We start from the raw sequence: 22340 nt of genomic DNA on the forward strand, positions 1-22340 counted from the left end.
GTAACTGTTGTTATTCTTTTATGAGAGTATGGAAATAAATGTATCCTTGAATTGAATTGAATTGAAAGTCACACGGTAGTAAAGCCTTGTGTCCCACTTCGTCAACTGTGCACACTTTGTATAGGGCAAGTAGCCTTTGAATGCGTCATCACTGCTAGACCAATCAGAGCGTTGTGTATCTAATGATTATGCATGAGGTACAGCGTGACAATTCGAATGTTTTGATCACAACACATTATCTTATCAATACAAAGAAATTTGGACTACATTTTTTGTATACGGTAAGTAAGCATTTGATTGCGTCATTACTACTGGACCAATCAGAGAGATCAACGTAAACAAATTAAACAATATTTTGTTTACACGGTAATTAGCACTTGAATGCGTCATGAGTACTGGACCAATCAGATAGTTTGTAGCTAATGAATATGCATGAGATACAGAGTGAAAACTCGAATGTTGTGACCACATCACATCACATTGTCTCACCAAATGTTAACTACATGCTGGATCCTTTGTTTAGTATCAAGGTAGATTTGTATCCTACCAAAACGTCAGAAATGAAAACGCTATAATGAACTTTATCTGCTAGCTTGACGTAATATGAAGTCACACGGTTGTTCGATGTTTGATGATTCCCAAGGTCTACTATCACATAATTGCTAAGTAAATACATAACAAGGGTTTGTTCGTAAAACATAGATTAATAAAATAAATTTTTATGAGAAAGTAAAATACGCGGTCGCAAAATGCTCACCAACCATAAGGACCCATACTACAAACGTAAACAAAAAAGGGGGTGGGGGAAGACAAAGTTGATGGGCTGACGTTCCAACACTATATCAGGGTCTTTCTTGAAGTATAAAAACATGTTTGTTGTTAGAAATTAGATGTATCTGTTGCACACTGTTTTCCAGGAAAGACGACATATGGTTTAAGTGTAAAAAGAACTAGTTAATGGACTGACGTTTCAACACTTTAGCAGGGTCAGTGTTTTTACCGTATGCGAGCATTTGATTTACCAATTCCAATTCAATTCAACTCAATTTATATAAGGCTAAGAATTATAGGATCTAATAAATATATTGTTTTATATTGTATTACATTGTATTATATTGTATTATATTGTATTATATTGTATTATATTGTATTATATTGTATTATATTGTATTATATTGTATTATATTGTATTATATTGTATTTTATATGGTATTGTCCTTCTATAAGACTCTAAAAGCATGTTTCTTGTCATACTGCTTTCCAGCCATGAGTACCATGGTATTTAGTGCAAAATATCCTAGTTTAGTTGCCCGACGTTTCAACAGAGTCTTTTTCAAAGTCTAAAAACACGTTTATTGTAACAAACATACAATTGTCTGTTGTAAACTACTTTTGCAGCCAATGGGATGTTTGTGCTCAGCGAATGTTTGCTTCTTGGGTAATGGAGAAACGTTTGGGTACTTCGTTAAAGTGGTATTGACGTGCACAAAGCACTGGACATGATTACGAAAGAAAAACTATAGAGATCTTAAAGCCAGTAGACACTATCGGGAATTGTCAAAGACCATTCTTCCACTTGCTGAATATCAACATATGCATAAAATAACAAACCTGTGAAAATTTGAGCTCAATCGGTCGTCGGAGTTGCGAGATAACTATGAAAGAAACAAACACCCTTGTCACACGAAGTTGTGTGCTTTCAGGTGCTTGATTTCGGGACCCCAAATTCTAAACTTGAGGTCTCAAAATCAAATTTGTGGAAAATTACTTCTTTCTCGAAAACTTCTCCACTTCAGAGGGAGCCGTTTCTCACAATGTTTTGTACTACCAACCTCTCTCATTAATCGTTACCAATTGTGGTTTTATGCTGATAATTATTTTGAGTAATTACCAATAGTGTCCACTGCCCTTAAAGGAACACGTTGCCTTGGATCGGACGAGTTGGTCAAAACAAAAGCGTTTGTAACCGTTTTTTATAAAATGCATATGGTTGGAAAGATGTTTTAAAAGTTTTACAATGATCCACACAAGTTTGCCTCGAAATTGCGTGGTTTTCCTTCTACTGTGCGAACTAACATGGTCGGCCATTTATGGGAGTCAAAATTTTGACTCCCATAAATGGCCGACGTGTTAGTCGACGAGGTAAAAGGAAAACCACGCAATTTCGAGGCATGTTTGTGTGGATCATTGTATTCTACTTTTACAACATCTTTCTACCCATGTGCATTTTATAAAAAACGGTTACAAACGCTTTTCAAAGACCAACTCGACCGATCCAATGCAACGTTTCCTTTAATTACTAATATTATAAGAAATTGGTTTCGTAAAACATAGATTAATATTATTGTTATGAGAAAGTGAAAGGACCCACGATACAAAAACGTAAAAAGAAAAAAAAAGGGGGGGATAAGAAAGAAGACACAGTTGATGGGCTGACGTTCCAACACTATATCAAATCTTTCTTGACGTATAAAAACATGTTTGTTGTAAGAAATTATATTTTTCTGTTGCAAGCTGTTTTCCCGGAAAGATGACATTATGGTTTAAATGTAAAAAGAACTAGCTAACGGACTGACGTTTCAACACTAGCAGAGTCTTTCTCGAAGGTTAAATACAATTTTGTTTTTAAATAATTATATAGTAGTTGCGAAAAAGCACACTTCTAGTTACTAGCAATCACACACCTAGTAGTAAAATCACCAACCTTGTCGTCGGTGTAGCACAACACACTGAATAATAAGCCCTTTTTATGGTTCGAAGAGCCCCAAATCTCAACGGATGTTCAGACACTTTTGCAATATTAATCTGAATTTAATTGTCGTGGGACCTACATCTGTACGAGTTAAAGACTTTTATAAATAGTTTATGCTCTTGTTTTATTGAAATGTTTCTGTTTAATAATTGATAATATTTTATGAAAAACAGTTCGTTGGACATTATTTCTTTTCACGCGACATTTTTTTTTGAAGGAAGCTAGTGTGTAGTATTATAGGGCTTATTGTTAGTCATGCCAATAGTTAAAGTAACATTAAATCAAATTAAATCAGTTGTTTAAGACATTCGTTTGTTTTTCGGATTTTTTTTGTTGGGTGCCTCTGCTGATGTTGTTGCTGATATTGTTGTTGATATTGATGTTGTTGTTGGTTTTCGTATTTTATTGTTTTTGTAGTTTTTGGGTTTAATTATCATTGAAGGCATTGTACACGTTTGGTAATATTGTCAAAGACCAGTGTTTTCACTTGCTTATCCCACCATAAGCATAAAATAACCAACCTGGGGTCGATTTCACAAAGGTAGTCCTAACTTAGGACTAGTCCTAAGCAATGCTAAGAGATAGGACTGGTCCTAAGTTAGGACCAGTAACTCATCCTAACTTAGGACTGGTTCTATCTCTTAGCATTGCCTAGGACTAGTCCTAAGTTAGGACTACCTTTGTGAAATCCACCCCTGTGAACATTTCGGCTTAATTGGTCATCGAAGTTGCGAGAAAATTCTGAAAGAAAAGCACCATTGTTGGACGAATTTGTGTGATTTCAGATGGGAATATAAGACTTCTAGCTAGAAGTCTTTTTTATTTTAGTGAGAAATTACTACATTACTTCAGAGGGAGTCATTTCCCACAATGTTTTATACTATCAACAGCTCTCCACTCGTTACCAAGTAAGTTTTTAAGTTAATATTTGTTTTGAGTAATTATCAAACGTGTACCTTCCCTTTAAGATTTCTTGTGTGGTAGTGTAGAAAAGTGTGTGTTTCATTTATTTGTTTGTTTTCATTTCAAGGTGCCGTTTCACGAGTTTTTTTTAATTTTTTTTTAATAAGTTTGTTGTTCTTCTTTAAATGTTTTCTTTGGCCAGTCACTAGTTCCTATTTATAAATTTAGTCAGCAGTAAAACTAAAATTGAGGAGCGCAATGTCGGTGAAAGTACGAAGAGCGTGGAACCTTTCGTGGGCCTCAAAATGTAACCTTTTGAAAGGAAAAGAGTTGATTTAAGGCTTGCTCTCATGAAGGTGCTCTTGCTCCTTCTGAGTAGAATACGAATCCGTAACTTGAGATGAGAGAGCACTAGGTTTGTTCTAGTTTGAATTAGATTACGCCTTCTAGTACAGTACAATTACCTGGCAATCTTGTGGGTGTATAAATACAGATTAACATCCATGTTTTCTAGAAAATTCTGTACACGGTTTGTTCAGGGTGAAAATAAGGTTTGTTTAGGGTATCGTACTCCTAGTGTTTTTTTTCCTTTTTTTGCTCAAAGGACTTATTCACATGACTGGTATGGATTAACAAATGTAATTAAGGGAAGCTTACTGATTAAGAAGTTATTTTTTTCTGTGAAATGTTTCCCTCTAAAATGAAGTCTTAAAAGGCACATATTGCCCCTAAATAAGTCTTTTTTATGTCAAGTTTTAAAGTTATCAAATTAATACGAACATAAAAACTGTGACAAATTTTCAAAGTGGATGCAGGGAATTAACAACCTACCGAACGAGGGCGCTGTTTGGTTCAGGTGTCTCATCCTTGTAGCTATATAGATATAGAAGAGTTTGCGGTAACACCATGTAATAACAATCTCTAAATGAGTTGGGGTGGTTCTGAAAAGAACCGTTGGATTAACTCGACGTTTCGATCAGTATGCTCTGATCGTCTTCTGGAGAATGAAATCCTTGTTAGCGTTATGCATAGCCTGAACATTTGACGTCACACTGCGAGGCTTGTGAATAACACTAGAGACCGACCTCCAGTCGGCGTTCACATGCACCTTTGACCTACATTCATTTCACATAGACGTGATAGGTATGTTCTGGTTGGGGATCTATGGAACTGCAGGTTTATCCAATGATATCATTGTATCCATGAAATCGCCCAGTCTACGGTATGCATAGACTGGGCACCTTTCTTTATCCGCAATGACAAAGATATGTACCTGCTATTCAGATCCGGTCCCATTGGGTAAAACGATGTCATTATGCAGTGACTAAATTGCAGTGACATCACGGACCAATCAAACACAGATATGCAAAGCTTACTGACTTTCGGTCGTCTGCATGCTGTGTGCACGTGTGTTTTGTATACAGTATGCATGTGCATGTACTTGCATGTCAAGTTGGTGTAGAATCAAATAGTGGGTGCGTTCGTTTAGCTTCCCTGGGTCGACCCCGGTCCGCCCCCGTAACGTTCGAATAGCGGTGACGTCATTCCAGGGGCTCACCCGGGTCAGCCCCAAGTGCCCTGCATACTTGTGGAGTGGGTCACTTGGGGGCTGACCCCAGGGGTGGATTTCACAAAGGTAGTCCTAATTTAGGACTAGTCCTAGGCAATGCTATGAGATAGGACCAGTCCTAAGTTAGGATGAGTTACTGGTCCTAACTTAGGACCAGTCCTATCTCTTAGCATTGCCTAGGACTAGTCCTAAGTTAGGACTACCTTTGTGAAATCCACCCCTGGTAAACGACGTCACTACGAGAGCGGTGAGTGGTCATTCGTTTAGCTCTTGTCAGGGGCTCACCCGAGCGAGCACCGCGGGGGTAGACCCAGGGAAGCTTAACGAACGCACCCAGTATGTGAATAGTCATAAAGAAGCGTTACCGCGGTTACGCTTCTTAGACTGTGCATATGGGTCTTATTCTTTCTGCATGCATGGACATTGTTAATTTTTTTTGCTCAAGTTGTTTGACATTACCTCAAAACGCTATAAACGCGCTATAGCAGAAACAAACAATGGACCATTTTTTCTAGACCCAGCAACCCCCCCGCCCCCCCTCCAACCCGCCAGCAGAAATCAACATGGTCCTATTCAATTGTGGTCCTCCTATAATGCAGAATGGACCCAATCCCTCTGAGTCACACCAATTAAACAAAAAGTTCGCAGCAATGCTAAACCAAACAAAAAGTAGAGAAAAAAAGGTTTAAATATTAACTACATGCATTATGGTTTCATCTATGAGCAGTACCACAATATTACCACTGACGGCACCCAAATCCATGATTCATACAAGTATTACATCCATGGGGTGGGTATTGAAAATGGGCCTATGTTTAGGGTTCCTGTGGTCCCCTTTTCTGTACCGCATGTCATTTGACGCAAGGGTTTTCGGTGCAGGATTTTCAACAGGCATAAACAAGTACATGTAATGGGTTTTCTGTATTTTATTTCATACGCACATACACACAATTGCATGGTCCCAAAGCGGGGGCTATGGCTTTGAACATCTTTAGCGACTATCCCATGGTCTATTAGTCAAGCCTAACATTAATAAAGGGGTAAACAAACCCAGGCCCATAGCATTATGTTGGGTCCCTTAGTTCTATTTCACCCAAGTGACCAGCTAGAAATTTCTTGACAATAAAGGAATCCACACATGGAGCTCCACGGTCCACCAAACTTTAGAAAATCCCGTTCGCTGAGCTGAACTGCTTATAAAAACACAGTATTGGTGCTGGTTCGTTTCATTACTTCTTCTGGAACTCCTAGCTCCAAGGGACTTTGACTTCAGACCTTGCAGTATTGTTACTGAACATTGGGCAGTGTCATCAGGTAAAAATCAGTGTATTTTAGTCATTAAGACACTGGTTATTATTGTCAAAGACCAGTCTTCTTAGTTGGTATATCTCAACATACGCACAAAATAAAACCTGTGAAAATTTGAACTCAATTGGTCGTCGATGTTGCGAGATAGTAGTGAAAGAAAAAAACAGCCTTGTCACACGAAGTTGTGTGCTTTCAGATGCTTGATTTCGAGACCTCAAATTATAAATTTAAGGTCTCGAAATTAAATTCAAATATTTTAGTGTGAAATTACTTCTTTCTCGAAAACTACATTACTTCAGAGGGAGCCAATTCCCACAATAGTGTCCACTGCCTTTTACGGCACTGGATACTATTGGTACTACTCTAAAGAATTGTCAGCAAACAAACTTACTAACGACTTCTCGTCGTGTATGACCATAGAAGTTCATAAATAAATTGTCTTTTAAAGACAGTGGACACTATTGGTAATTGTCAAAGACTAGTTTGTAACTTAACATATGTATAAAATAACAAACCTGTGAAAATTTGAGCTCAATCGGTCGTCGAAGTTGCGAGATAATAATGAAAGCAAAAACAATCTTGTCACACGAAGTTGTGTGCTTTTTTAAGCTTGATTTCGAGACCTCAAGTTCTAAACTTGAGGTCTCGAAATCAAATTCGTGGAAAAATACTTCTTTCTCGATAACTACGTCACTTCAGAGGGAGCCGTTTCTCACAATGTTTTATACCATTAACCTCTCCCCATTACTCGTAATCAAGAAAGGTTTTATGATGATAATTATTTTGAGTAATTACCAATAGTGTCCACTGCCTTTAAAGGCACTGAACATGTTTGGTAATTTTCAAAGACCAGTATTCTCACAATTGGTCATTGAAGTTGCAAGAACATGATGAAAGAAAATACTCGATAATTTTAACTATTGTTTTTCTTGTTTTCTTTTTTTACTTGCACTTATTTACTCTGCACGTACAACTTTCCACATGTTTCACGTCCACCTACATTACTCTTCTACATACATAAGTAAATTTTGCTGAATACCAGCGTATTGATTGATTGATTGATTGATTGATTGATTGATTGACTTTTTCAAAGCAAACACTTTATTCATACACAAAATATACAGAATTTACTCTGCACGTACAACTTTCCACATGTTTCACGTCCACCACATTACTCAGCTTCTACATACATAAGTAAATTTTGCTGAATACCAGCGTATTGATTGATTGATTGATTGATTGATTGATTGAATAAGGATTGATTACAGTGATTAATTTGTCCTATTACTTATTTATAGGTACCTCCAGACTCTCTCTAAAATGCACCGTCTCATTCTCGGACTCGCCGTACTGATCGGCTCTATCAGCCTCGTCCCCAAACCAGCAGAAGCCGTTTGTCCTCCAGAGTAAGAGGATGTTGTAGATCTCTCATTTTTAGGATGTAAACAAATTTAATGTAAAGTATTCCTTTGGATTTTGTAACCGCTTTATATTTCTTAACACAATAGATGTATAGACGATTTGACCTATGTTTACATTAAAACCGCCCTCTGTGGACAAAACACTGTACACGTCATGTTTCGCCGGGCAAAAAGACGTGTAGTAGTCATGGTATTAGATTGCGTGTACTATCTAGCTGGCTGCCAAAACACAAAGGTTTTGCCCGGCGGTATGCGCGCGAATCATGACGTTATGGTTGTCGACGTCAGATGTAACATCGTTTATACACAAGAACTAAATAATGTACAAACTTATGATCAAAAGGTAGTCGCGATTGTGAGGTATCGCCGAAAACCTGGAGCGGTTATGTCCATGCTGAAAGAATCACCCATTAAAGCAATTGGACCCTTTTGGTAAACAGTTTTGTCTAAGGCCCACACTTCGTGTATCACAACTTATATATAAAATAACAAACCTGTGAAAATTTTGGCTCAATCGGTCATCGGAGTCGGGAGAAAATAACGGGAAAACCCACCCTTGTATCCGCACGTTTCGCCGTGTCATGACATGTGTTTAAAATAAATCAGTAATTCTCGATATCGAGAATTGATATTGTTTTAAGTAAAGCATTTCATGGAACAATATTTCAAGAGAAGTCTGTCATCATTACCTTCTGTAAACCCTGTAAGTTATTTGTTAATCTGTGAACTTTTTCTTTTTTTTCTATACCGAAAGGGTGCAATGGCTTTAAAGGAACACGTTGCCTTGGATCGGTCGAGTTGGTCAAAACAAAAGCGTTTGTAACCGTTTTGTATGTAATGCATATGGTTGGAAAGATGTTTTAAAAGTAGAATATAATGATCCACACAAGTTTGCCTCGAAATTGCGTGGTTTTCCTTCTACTGTGCGAACTAACACGGTCGGCCATTTATGGGAGTCAAAATTTTGACCCCCATAAATGGCCGACGTGTTAGTCGACGAGGTAAAAGGAAAACCACGCAATTTCGAGGCGTTTGTGTGGATCATTGTATTCTACTTTTACAACATCTTTCTACCAATATGCATTTTATAAAAAACGGTTACAAACGCTTTTCAAAGACCAACTCGACCAATCCAAGGCAACGTGTTCCTTTAAACAAACTCTGGGAATAGTTACTGCAGCAGTAACGCTCCTCCAAGACTCAGTTTTAAAGAAACAGACACCTGTCAAAGACCAGTTTTCTCACTTGGTGAATCACACCATTATTCACACAATAACAAACCTGTAAAAAATTTGAACTCAATTAGTCGACGAAATTGCGGGATAATAATGGGAAAAAAATACCATTGCCACACGAAGTTGCGTGCTTTCATAAATATGCTTGATTTCTAGACCTCAAAATCTAATTCTGAGGTCTCGAAATCAAAGTCGTGGAAATCTTCTTCTTTCTCAAAAGCTACGTTACATCAGAGGGAGCCGTTTCTCACAATGTTTTATACTTATCAACAGCTCCCCATTAGTCGTTACCAAGTAATGTTTTATGCTTTAAATGATTTTGAGTAATTACCAATAGTGTCCACTGCCTTTAGCGTCTCAATAGTTTGTGTTATAGTTTGCTTGGTAAGAATAAATATCAACTATTGTTTGTTTGTACCCTGTAGCATAACACCACAGTAATGCTCCCTACTTCGCCATGGCGGGGTGCCCTATCGGAAAGCTATCGACGAAGCAACTGAACTGTAAGTTGTTGTTGTTGTTGTTTTGGTTTTGGTTCCGTGAATTGCTGACTTGTTTTGTTTATTGATTAGTTGCCGAAAGTAAAGTCTTGTACATTAAATGCCCGGTCACACAGGCCCCGATAACGAGAATGATAACGAGAACGATAAAAATTGCACGCCCTCGATTGGTTGAATGAGCGTTGATGAGCGTATTCTGCGTGGAGCATTTCAACCAATCGAGGGCGTGCATTTTTATCGTTCTCGTTATCGGGGCCTGTGTAACCGGGCCTTTATATGACACTTTGTTCATGAGAAAATATAGTAATGAGCCATTAAACATTTCACGTACAGGCCCCTACAATTAAATAGGTCTACTGGAGCAGCGCAAATAGGATTCCCTTTTCCAAAAGAATGCAACACTTGTGTTTATTATTTTTCCCAATCAGCAATAATTTCGAACGCTAAGGGCCATGTCGCACGAGGTAATTTACGGGCAACCAGTTCCAGGCAATCTCCAAGACGAAAAGGCATTCCCATTTGAATGTAGTTTTTTTTTTTCTGGTGTGGATCGTAAGACAATGTTCGAAAAATAGCACATGTGCAACCAAAGTGATCCTGCAGCACGCACTGCAGTTTGTTGCCTCCAAGCTGCCTGTAAAAGTTACCAGGTACCTGTCTTAGGTGCCCAGTCTAAGCCAACACGTACATTTTATATACATTCATATTATTCTCATTTCTATCAAAAAAAGCCTGCTTGTCCTTCATCGTCAAAGAAAGTGCTCGTTGACAATATTGATTAGTTCGATCACAAGAATCTTATTGGCCACTATTGGTAATTGTCAAAGACCAGTCTTCTCACTTGGTGTATCCCAACATATGCATAAAATAACAAATCTGTGAACAATTTGGGCTCGATTGGTCGTCGAAGTTGCGAGATAATAACGGAAGAAAAGAAAAACACCCTTGTCACATGAAGTTTTGTTCTTTCAGATGCTTGATTTCAGGATCTCAAAATCTAATTCTGAGGTCAACAACTTCATTCTCGAAAACTACGTTACTTCAGAGGGATCCGTTTCTCACAATGTTTTATACTATCAACAGGTCCCCATTACTCGTTACCAAGTAAGGTTTGATGCTAATAATTATTTTGAGTAATTACCAATAGTGGCCAGTGCCTTTGAAGTAAGAAATTTCCCGGTTAGTATAGCCAAATAGATGGAATTTGATCACCCCCTCCCCACACGCACACACACACACACCACACCCCACGAGGGACTTAGGGATATCTTGATCAAATAAACATTCATACAAGGCCAACAGTGGTATCAACTTCAAAATGGCTCATCAAATTCCAAATGTTCACTTGTTTGTCTTCTCGTTCTTGTTTCGCCTGTTTTAGTCGAAAACTCAATCTTAACGAACTGGACGATGACATCCTAAAGAGGGCGCTAGATACGCTGCTTGCTGAGAAAGAGATGAGGGAATTCGAAGGTGAGGAGATAAAGAAACGTCTCGAAGAAGAAAAACAGCCAAGATCACAGTACGAGCGAGTCCGGGATCTTCTTGACAAACTTCTTGAAGAATAGACAATCAGCATCCCCGGGGAAAAAAAAATCAACAAACAAACCCCCAAGTAACACATTGAACACACCCACATTGTTTGCATCCATGTGGAGACATCATTTGTTCTCTCATAAGTTGTAGTTCTGTGAAAATAGAATTAGCTGTTGCAAACAACTTACCAACCAAATGGACCGAGGGTATACTTGCAAAAATTAGTTAATGGCCTGACGTTTCGACCCTAGCAGAGTCTTTCTCGAAGGCTAAAAAAAGAAAGAAAAATAAAAGAGAAAGACTCTGCTAGGGTCAAAGCGTCGGCCATTAACTATTTTTTGAAGTTGTAGTTCTGTAATATTATTGGCTTTCTTAAGAATTTTTATATTATAATATTTTAATGTAGCCAGTGGCATGGACTCCGCGTCACACTTATTTCTTTTAGTTTTAAAATTCTAGGCATGTGGCTTATGGTTGTCCTTGCCGTTTTGATTAGTTATTTCTGTATTTTATGCTGTTCTTTTTGTTAAACCCGGGTATTTGTTAAAACATACAACATTAAAGGCAGTGGACACTATTGGGAATTGTCAAAGACTAGCCTTCACAGTTTGTTTATCTCAACATATGCATAACATAACAAACCTCTGAGAATTTGAGCTCGATCGGTCATCGAAGTTGGGAGATAATAATGAAAGAAAAAAACACCCTTGTCACACGAAGTTGTGTGCTTTCATATGCTTGATTTCGATACCTCAAGTTCTAAACTTGAGGTCTCGAAATCAAATTCGTGGAAAATTACTTCTTTCTCGAAAACTACTCCACTTCAGAGGGAACCGTTTCTCAAGATATTTATACTATCAACCTCTCCCCATCACTCGCCACCAAGCAAGGTTTTATGCTAATAATTATTTTGAGTAGTTACCAATAGTGTCCACTGCCTTTAAGTCCTACTTATAACGGAATAGTTATGTATTTTTGGTGATGGTTATTTATCTAGTAATCACATTGATTTTAAATGTTTTTTTTTTTTTTTTTTTTTTTTTTTTTGGGGGGGGGGGAAGGAGGGCAAAGTTGGACAAAATGTTTCCTTCCTACGGTTTGCACAACTAGTTCAGCTTTAAAGACACTGAACACCTTTGGTATTGTCAAAGACCAGTTTTCTCAATTGGTGTATCTCAACATATTATGCACAAAACAACAACCTGTGAAAATTTGAACTCAATTGGTCGTCGAAGTTGTGGGATAGTAATAGAAGAACACTACACATTATTTTTTTTGTACGAAGTTGTGTATTCTCATGAAAGGCAGGGTACAAAAAGATCGAGCAAGCCCGATTGAACAATTCATACGGATTCTTAACAAACGTTGCTCCTGGCAAAGCGTTCCCACGCTACTACATGTACTACTTTTGTTCTGATCGGTGTATGATTTCAATCACAACATTGTTGATTTCCCCCTTAATAGTTGTGTGCCCCCACAAAGAATTTGTCACCGCTGATGCATGCATTTTTGTATTTTAACCAAATTGTTCTCCTACCAGAGCAAAGGCAGTGGACCCTATGGTGTTGTCAAGACGAGTAGTAAAGAACGATTAATGTGGAGTGTAGAATGGATACAAATGAAGAAAATCTATGTATGGAAGGTATCAGAGGGCACACAGTGGAACCGAGTTTGAGGGTGCAACCATCAGCCCATGAAGTCATTTTTAAAATACTCTCTCCATGCGCTGACGATGATTAATACGATAAAAGAATGTTGTCGCCAAAACCACCCCTATAGCCACGTGAGAAGAACTGAGATAATAAGTCATGCATTCAGTTCAAACAGATTAAAAGTTTGTTGTTGCCACAACATTCAGTGAACCAATGCACAAAATAACACATTTTTCTAAAGAAAATCTATGTGTGGAAGCAAATTCACGTACACTGTGCGTGTATACAATGTATACAAACACACGGCGCAGTCAGAAAACCCAACCAAAAATAATAGTCATTCAAAAAATAGCCCCGGAGAATTAAAAACTTTCAGCAATGCTCTGGAAGAACTCTGGAACTAAAAATGCTATAGAGATGCAGTTTGTACCTTAGTCATCCTTGCATGTTCCTGCGTCCATTTTTTAAATGTTTAGGGCGACTTGCACACTTCTTGATAGAAAAAAAGCTCAAGTAGGTTGGGTTGCTCAGAAACGATTTCAACAACGTCCACTATGGGAGTTTTGTGCACAGAGCTGTCAGAGAGAAAAGCAAAATGTACAACGGGTAATTTCGATCCCAGTATCATGCTCAATCTTCAAAACTACCACAGGATTGCCATGTTCAAGGGCTTTCCTCTCATACAAAACTTAATGCTCTGATGATTTTTAAGGCGGGGCCAGATGCATACGAATTTAAACGTTTTAGGGCCGCTTCCAGAAGTCTTGATACCGAAAATGACAAGTAGGCAGCTATGCTCCGAAACGAACTCAAAAAAGCCTCACTACGGGATTTTTGTGCACAAAAAAAAAATCAAAAGTTCGACGGATAAATTTGACCCCAAATCATTACTCAATCTTAACAAGTTTAACACCACTGGAATGACAATTTTAAGGGCTTTCCTCTCGTACTAAACTTAGTGCTATGGTGATTTTCAAAGCGAGGCTAGAGGTCAGGGAGTGGAACCGACACACCACCGAGATGTAAGGCATTTAATGCTTTATACACACGGCACGTTGTGAACATTGGAGAAAAAAATATATTCATTGAAAAAAAGCCCGGACTTATAAAAACCTTCAGCTATACTTTTGATTAATTCTGGAACTAAAAATGCTAGAGAAACAGAATTTGTAGCTATATCATCCTGGCATATCCCTGCATACGAATTTCAAAGTTTTAGGCCGGCTTCCAGAGTTCTTGATACCGAAAATGACAAGTAGGCAGCTGTGCTCCGAAATGAACTGAAAAAAAGCCTCACTACGGGATTTTTGTGCACAAAGAAAATCCAAAGTTCGACGGATAAATTTGACCCCAAATCATTACTCAATCTTAACAAGTTTAACACCACTGGAATGACAATTAATAAGGGCTTTCCTCTCGTACTAAACTTAGTGCTATGGTGATTTTCAAAGCGAGGCTAGAGGTCAGGGAGTGGAACCGACCCCCCCCCCCCCCGAGATGTTAGGCATTTAATGCATGATACACACGGCACGTGGTGAACATGGGAGAAAAATATATATTCATTGAAAAAAAGCCCGGACTTATAAAAACCTTCAGCTATACTTTTGATTCATTCTGGAACTAAAAATGCTAGAGAAACAGAATTTGTACCTAAGTCATCCTAGCATATCCCTGCATACGAATTTCAAAGTTTTAGGGCGGCTTCCAGAGTTCTTGACACCGAAAATGACAACTAGGCAGCTATGCTCCGAAACGAACTCAACAAGCCTCACTACGGGTTTTTTGCGACAAAAATAATCAAAAGTCCGACGGATAAATTTGACCCCAAATCATTACTCAATCTTAACAAGTTTAGCACCACTGGAATGACAATTTCAAGGGCTTTCCTCTCGTACTAAACTTAGTGCTATGGTGATTTTCAGAGCGAGGCTACAGATCAGGGAGTGGAACCGACACCCCCCCCGAGATGTTAGGCATTTAATGCATGATACACACGGCACGTGGTGAACATTGGAGAAAAAAAATATATTCATTGAAAAAAAAGCCCGGACTTATAAAAACCTTCAGCTATACTTTTGATTCATTCTGGAACTAAACATGCTAGAGAAACAAAATTTGTACCTAAGTCATCCTGGCATATCCCTGCATACGAATTTCAAAGTTTTAGGGCGGCTTCCATAGTTCTTGACACCGAAAATGACAACTAGGCAGCTATGCTCCGAAATGAGCTGAAAAAGCCTCACTACGGGATTTTTGTGCACAAAGAAAATCCAAAGTTCGACGGATAAATTTGACCCCAAATCATTCATCAATCTTAACAGATTTAGCACCACTGGAATGGCAATTTCAAGGGCTTTCCTCTCGTACTAAACTTAGTGCTATGGTGATTTTCAAAGCGAGGCTAGAGGTCAGGGAGTGGAACCGACACACCCCCGAGATGTTAGGCATTTAATGCATTATACACACGGCACGTGGTGACCATTGGAGAAAAAAAATATATTCATTGAAAAAAAAGCCCGGACTTATAAAAACCTTCAGCTATACTTTTGATTCATTCTGGAACTAAAAATGCTAGAAAAACAAAATTTGCACCTATATCATCCTGGCATATCCCTGCATTAGAATTTCAAAGTTTTAGGGCGGCTTCCAGAGTTCTTGATACCGAAAATGACAAGTAGGCAGCTGTGCTCCGAAATGAACTGAAAAAGCCTCACTACGGGATTTTTGTGTACAAAAATAATCCAAAGTTCGACGGATAAATTTGACCCCAAATCATTCATCAATCTTAACAGATTTAGCACCACTGGAATGGCAATTTCAAGGGCTTTCCTCACGTACTAAACTTAGTGCTATGGTGATTTTCAAAGCGAGGCTAGAGGTCAGGGAGTGGAACCGACACACCCCCGAGATGTAAGGCATTTAATGCATGATACACACGGCACGTGGTGAACATTGGAGAAAAAAAATATATTCATTGAAAAAAAGCCCGGACTTATAAAAACCTTCAGCTATACTTTTGATTCATTCTGGAACTAAAAATGCTAGAGAAACAAAATTTGCACCTATATCATCCTTGCATATCCCTGCATTAGAATTTCAAAGTTTTAGGGCGGCTTCCAGAGTTCTTGATACCGAAAATGACAACTAGGCAGCTATGCTCCGAAACGAACTCAACAAGCCTCACTACGGGATTTTTGTGCACAAAAATAATCCAAAGTTCGACGGATAAATTTGACCCCAAATCATTACTCAATATTAACAGATTTAGCACCACTGGAATGGCAATTTCAAGGGCTTTCCTCACGTACTAAACTTAGTGCTATGGTGATTTTCAAAGCGAGGCTATAGGTCAGGGAGTGGAACCGACACACCCCCGAGATTTTAGGCATTTAATGCATGATACACACGGCACGTGGTGAACATTGGAGAACAAAAATATATTCATTGAAAAAAGCCCGGACTTAAAAAAACCTTCAGCTATACTTTTGATTCATTCTGGAACTAAAAATGCTAGAGAAACAAAATTTGCACCTATATCATCCTGGCATATTCCTGCATACGAATTTCAAAGTTTTAGGGCGGCTTCCAGAGTTCTTGACACCGAAAATGACAACTAGGCTGCTTTGCTCCGAAACGAACTCAACAAGCCTCACTACGGGATTTTTGTGCACAAAGAAAATCAAAAGTTCGACGGATAAATTTGACCCCAAATCATTACTCAATATTAACAGATTTAGCACCACTGAAATGGCAATTTCAAGGGCTTTCCTCTCGTACTACACTTAATGCTATGGTGATTTTCAAAGCGAGGCTAGAGGTCAGGGAGTGGAACCGACACACCCCCGAGATGTAAGGCATTTAATGCATGATACACACGGCACGTGGTGAACATTGGAGAAAAAAAATATATTCATTGAAAAAAAAAGCCCGGACTTATAAAAACCTTCAGCTATACTTTTGATTCATTCTGGAACTAAACATGCTAGAGAAACATAATTTGTACCTAAGTCATCCTGGCATATCCTTGCAAACGAATTTCAAAGTTTTAGGGCGACTTCCATAGTTCTTGACACCGAAAATGACAACTAGGCAGCTATGCTCCGAAATGAGCTGAAAAAGCCTCACTCTGGATTTTTGTGCACAAAGAAAATCCAAAGTTCGACGGATAAATTTGACCCCAAATCATTACTCAATCTTAACAAGTTTAGCACCACTGGAATGACAATTTCAAGGGCTTTCCTCTCGTACTAAACTTAGTGCTATGGTGATTTTCAAAGCGAGGCTAGAGGTCAGGCAGTGGAACCGACACACCCCCGAGATGTAAGGCATTTAATGCATGATACACACGGCACGTGGTGAACATTGGAGAAAAAAATATATTCATTGAAAAAAAGCCCGGACTTATAAAAACCTTCAGCTATACTTTTGATTCATTCTGGAACTAAAAATGCTAGAGAAACAGAATTTGTACCTAAGTCATCCTGGCATATCCCTGCATACGAATTTCAAAGTTTTAGGGCGGCTTCCATAGTTCTTGACACCGAAAATGACAACTAGGCAGCTATGCTCCGAAACGAACTCAACAAGCCTCACTACGGGATTTTTGTGCACAAAAATAATCCAAAGTTCGACGGATAAATTTGACCCCAAATCATTACTCAATATTAACAGATTTAGCACCACTGGAATGGCAATTTCAAGGGCTTTCCTCTCGTACTAAACTTAGTGCTATGGTGATTTTCAAAGCGAGGCTACAGGTCAGGGAGTGGAACCGACACACCCCCGATATGTTAGGCATTTAATGCATTATACACACGGCACGTGGTGAACATTGGAGAAAAATAAATATATTCATTGAAAAAAAAGCCCGGACTTATAAAATCCTTCAGCTATACTTTTGATTCATTCTGGAACTAAAAATGCTAGAGAAACAGAATTTGTACCTAAGTCATCCTGGCATATCCCTGCATACGAATTTCAAAGTTTTAGGGCGGCTTCCATAGTTCTTGACACCGAAAATGACAACTAGGCAGCTATGCTCCGAAACGAACTCAACAAGCCTCACTACGGAATTTTTGTGCACAAAATTAATCAAAAGTTCGACGGATAAATTTGACCCCAAATCATTACTCAATATTAACAGATTTAGCACCACTGGAATGGCAATTTCAAGGGCTTTCCTCTCGTACTAAACTTAGTGCTATGGTGATTTTCAAAGCGAGGCTAGAGGTCAGGGAGTGGAACCGACACACCCCCGAGATTTTAGGCACTTAATGCATGATACACACGGCACGTGGTGAACATTGGAGAACAAAAATATATTCATTGAAAAAAGCCCGGACTTCAAAAAACCTTCAGCTATACTTTTGATTCATTCTGGAACTAAAAATGCTAGAGAAACAAAATTTGCACCTATATCATCCTGGCATATCCCTGCATTAGAATTTCAAAGTTTTAGGGCGGCTTCCAGAGTTCTTGACACCGTAAATGACAACTAGGCAGCTGTGCTCCGAAACGAACTCAACAAGCCTCACTACGGGATTTTTGTGCACAAAGAAAATCCAAAGTTCGACGGATAAATTTGACCCCTAATCATTACTCAATCTTAACAAGTTTAGCACCACTGGAATGACAATTTCAAGGGCTTTCTTCTCGTACTAAACTTAGTGCTATGGTGATTTTCAAAGCGAGGCTAGAGGTCAGGGAGTGGAACCGACACACCCCCGAGATGTAAGGCATTTAATGCATGATACACACGGCACGTGGTGAACATTGGAGAAAAAAATATATTCATTGAAAAAAAGCCCGGACTTATAAAAACCTTCAGCTATACTTTTGATTCATTCTGGAACTAAAAATGCTAGAGAATCAGAATTTGTACCTAAGTCATCCTGGCATATCCCTGCATACGAATTTCAAAGTTTTAGGGCGGCTTCCATAGTTCTTGACACCGAAAATGACAACTAGGCAGCTATGCTCCGAAACGAACTCAACAAGCCTCACTACGGGATTTTTGTGCACAAAAATAATCCAAAGTTCGACGGATAAATTTGACCCCAAATCATTACTCAATATTAACAGATTTAGCACCACTGGAATGGCAATTTCAAGGGCTTTCCTCTCGTACTAAACTTAGTGCTATGGTGATTTTCAAAGCGAGGCTACAGGTCAGGGAGTGGAACCGACACACCCCCGAGATGTTAGGCATTTAATGCATTATACACACGGCACGTGGTGAACATTGGAGAAAAAAAAATATATTCATTGAAAAAAAAGCCCGGACTTATATAACCTTCAGCTATACTTTTGATTCATTCTGGAACTAAACATGCTAGAGAAACATAATTTGCCCCTATATCATCCTGGCATATCCCTGCAAACGAATTTCAAAGTTTTAGGGCGACTTCCATAGTTCTTGACACCGAAAATGACAACTAGGCAGCTATGCTCCGAAATGAGCTGAAAAAGCCTCACTACGGGATTTTTGTGCACAAAGAAAATCCAAAGTTCGACGGATAAATTTGACCCCAAATCATTACTCAATCTTAACAAGTTTAGCACCACTGGAATGACAATTTCAAGGGCTTTCCTCTCGTACTAAACTTAGTGCTATGGTGATTTTCAGAGCGAGGCTAGAGGTCAGGGAGTGGAACCGACACACCCCCGAGATGTAAGGCATTTAATGCATGATACACACGGCACGTGGTGAACATTGGAGAAAAAAAAATATTCATTGAAAAAAAGCCCGGACTTAAAAAAAACTTCAGCTATACTTGTGATTCATTCTGGAACTAAAAATGCTAGAGAAACAAAATTTGCACCTTTATCATCCTGGCATATCCCTGCATACGAATTTCAAAGTTTTAGGGCGGCTTCCATAGTTCTTGACACCGAAAATGACAACTAGGCAGCTATGCTCCGAAACGAACTCAACAAGCCTCACTACGGGATTTTTGTGCACAAAATTAATCAAAAGTTCGACGGATAAATTTGACCCCAAATCATTCATCAATCTTAACAGATTTAGCACCACTGGAATGGCAATTTCAAGGGCTTTCCTCTCGTACTAAACTTAGTGCTATGGTGATTTTCAGAGCGAGGCTAGAGGTCAGGGAGTGGAACCGACACACCCCCGAGATGTAAGGCATTTAATGCATGATACACACGGCACGTGGTGAACATTGGAGAAAAAAATATATTCATTGAAAAAAAGCCCGGACTTAAAAAAACCTTCAGCTATACTTTTGATTCATTCTGGAACTAAAAATGCTAGAGAAACAAAATTTGCACCTATATCATCCTGGCATATCCCTGCATTAGAATTTCAAAGTTTTAGGGCGGCTTCCAGAGTTCTTGATACCGAAAATGACAACTAGGCAGCTATGCTCCGAAACGAACTCAACAAGCCTCACTACGGGATTTTTGTGCACAAAATTAATCCAAAGTTCGACGGATAAATTTGACCCCAAATCATTCATCAATCTTAACAGATTTAGCACCACTGGAATGGCAATTTCAAGGGCTTTCCTCTCGTACTAAACTTAGTGCTATGGTGATTTTCAAAGCGAGGCTAGACGTCAGGGAGTGGAACCGACACACCCCCGAGATGTTAGGCAATTAATGCATTATACACACGGCACGTGGTGAACATTGGAGAAAAAAAATATATTCATTGAAAAAAAAGCCCGGACTTATAAAAACCTTCAGCTATACTTTTGATTCATTCTGGAACTAAAAATGCTAGAGAAACATAATTTGTACCTATATTATCGTGGCATATCCCTGCATTAGAATTTCAAAGTTTTAGGGCGGCTTCCAGAGTTCTTGATACCGAAAATGACAACTAGGCAGCTATGCTCCGAAACGAACTCAACAAGCCTCACTACGGGATTTTTGTGCACAAAATTAATCCAAAGTTCGACGGATAAATTTGACCCCAAATCATTCATCAATCTTAACAGATTTAGCACCACTGGAATGGCAATTTCAAGGGCTTTCCTCTCGTACTAAACTTAGTGCTATGGTGATTTTCAAAGCGAGGCTAGACGTCAGGGAGTGGAACCGACACACCCCCGAGATGTTAGGCAATTAATGCATTATACACACGGCACGTGGTGAACATTGGAGAAAAAAAATATATTCATTGAAAAAAAAGCCCGGACTTATAAAAACCTTCAGCTATACTTTTGATTCATTCTGGAACTAAAAATGCTAGAAAAACAAAATTTGCACCTATATTATCGTGGCATATCCCTGCATTAGAATTTCAAAGTTTTAGGGCGGCTTCCAGAGTTCTTGATACCGAAAATGACAAGTAGGCAGCTGTGCTCCGAAATGAACTGAAAAAGCCTCACTACGGGATTTTTGTGCACAAAGAAAATCCAAAGTTCGACGGATAAATTTGACCCCAAATCATTACTCAATCTTAACAAGTTTAGCACCACTGGAATGACAATTTCAAGGGCTTTCCTCTCGTACTAAACTTAGTGCTATGGTGATTTTCAAAGCGAGGCTAGAGGTCAGGGAGTGGAACCGACACACCCCCGAGATGTAAGGCATTTAATGCATGATACACACGGCACGTGGTGAACATTGGAGAAAAAAAATATATTCTTTGAAAAAAAGCCCGGACTTATAAAAACCTTCAGCTATACTTTTGATTCATTCTGGAACTAAAAATGCTAGAGAAACCTAATTTGTACCTAAGTCATCCTGGCATATCCCTGCAAACGAATTTCAAAGTTTTAGGGCGACTTCCATAGTTCTTGACACCGAAAATGACAACTAGGCAGCTATGCTCCGAAATGAGCTGAAAAAGCCTCACTATGGGATTTTTGTGCACAAAGAAAATCCAAAGTTCGACGGATAAATTTGACCCCAAATCATTCATCAATCTTAACAGATTTAGCACCACTGGAATGGCAATTTCAAGGGCTTTCCTCTCGTACTACACTTAATGCTATGGTGATTTTCAAAGCGAGGCTAGAGGTCAGGGAGTGGAACCGACACACCCCCGAGATGTAAGGCATTTAATGCATGATACACACGGCACGTGGTGAACATTGGAGAAAAAAAATATATTCATTGAAAAAAAAGCCCGGACTTATAAAAACCTTCAGCTATACTTTTGATTCATTCTGGAACTAAACATGCTAGAGAAACATAATTTGTACCTAAGTCATCCTGGCATATCCCTGCAAACGAATTTCAAAGTTTTAGGGCGACTTCTATAGTTCTTGACACCGAAAATGACAACTAGGCAGCTATGCTCCGAAATGAGCTGAAAAAGCCTCACTACGGGATTTTTGTGCACAAAGAAAATCCAAAGTTCGACGGATAAATTTGACCCCAAATCATTACTCAATCTTAACAAGTTTAGCACCACTGGAATGGCAATTTCAAGGGCTTTCCTCTCGTACTAAACTTAGTGCTATGGTGATTTTCAGAGCGAGGCTAGAGGTCA

At 38.9% G+C, this 22340-nt stretch overlaps 1 long non-coding RNA gene across 1 annotated transcript; it reads left to right on the top strand.

Moving 5' to 3' along the window:
- Nucleotides 1–7829: 7829 nt before the first annotated feature.
- LOC139953495 (uncharacterized) lies at nt 7830–11425 on the top strand. The gene is made up of 3 exons (XR_011787981.1): nt 7830–7939; nt 9615–9692; nt 11071–11425. It is a non-coding gene; the product is annotated as an uncharacterized lncRNA (long non-coding RNA).
- The last annotated feature ends 10915 nt before the right edge of the window (nt 11426–22340 follow it).

This window comes from Asterias amurensis, chromosome 22, assembly GCF_032118995.1.
Source record: "Asterias amurensis chromosome 22, ASM3211899v1".
NCBI lineage: Eukaryota > Metazoa > Echinodermata > Asteroidea > Forcipulatida > Asteriidae > Asterias > Asterias amurensis.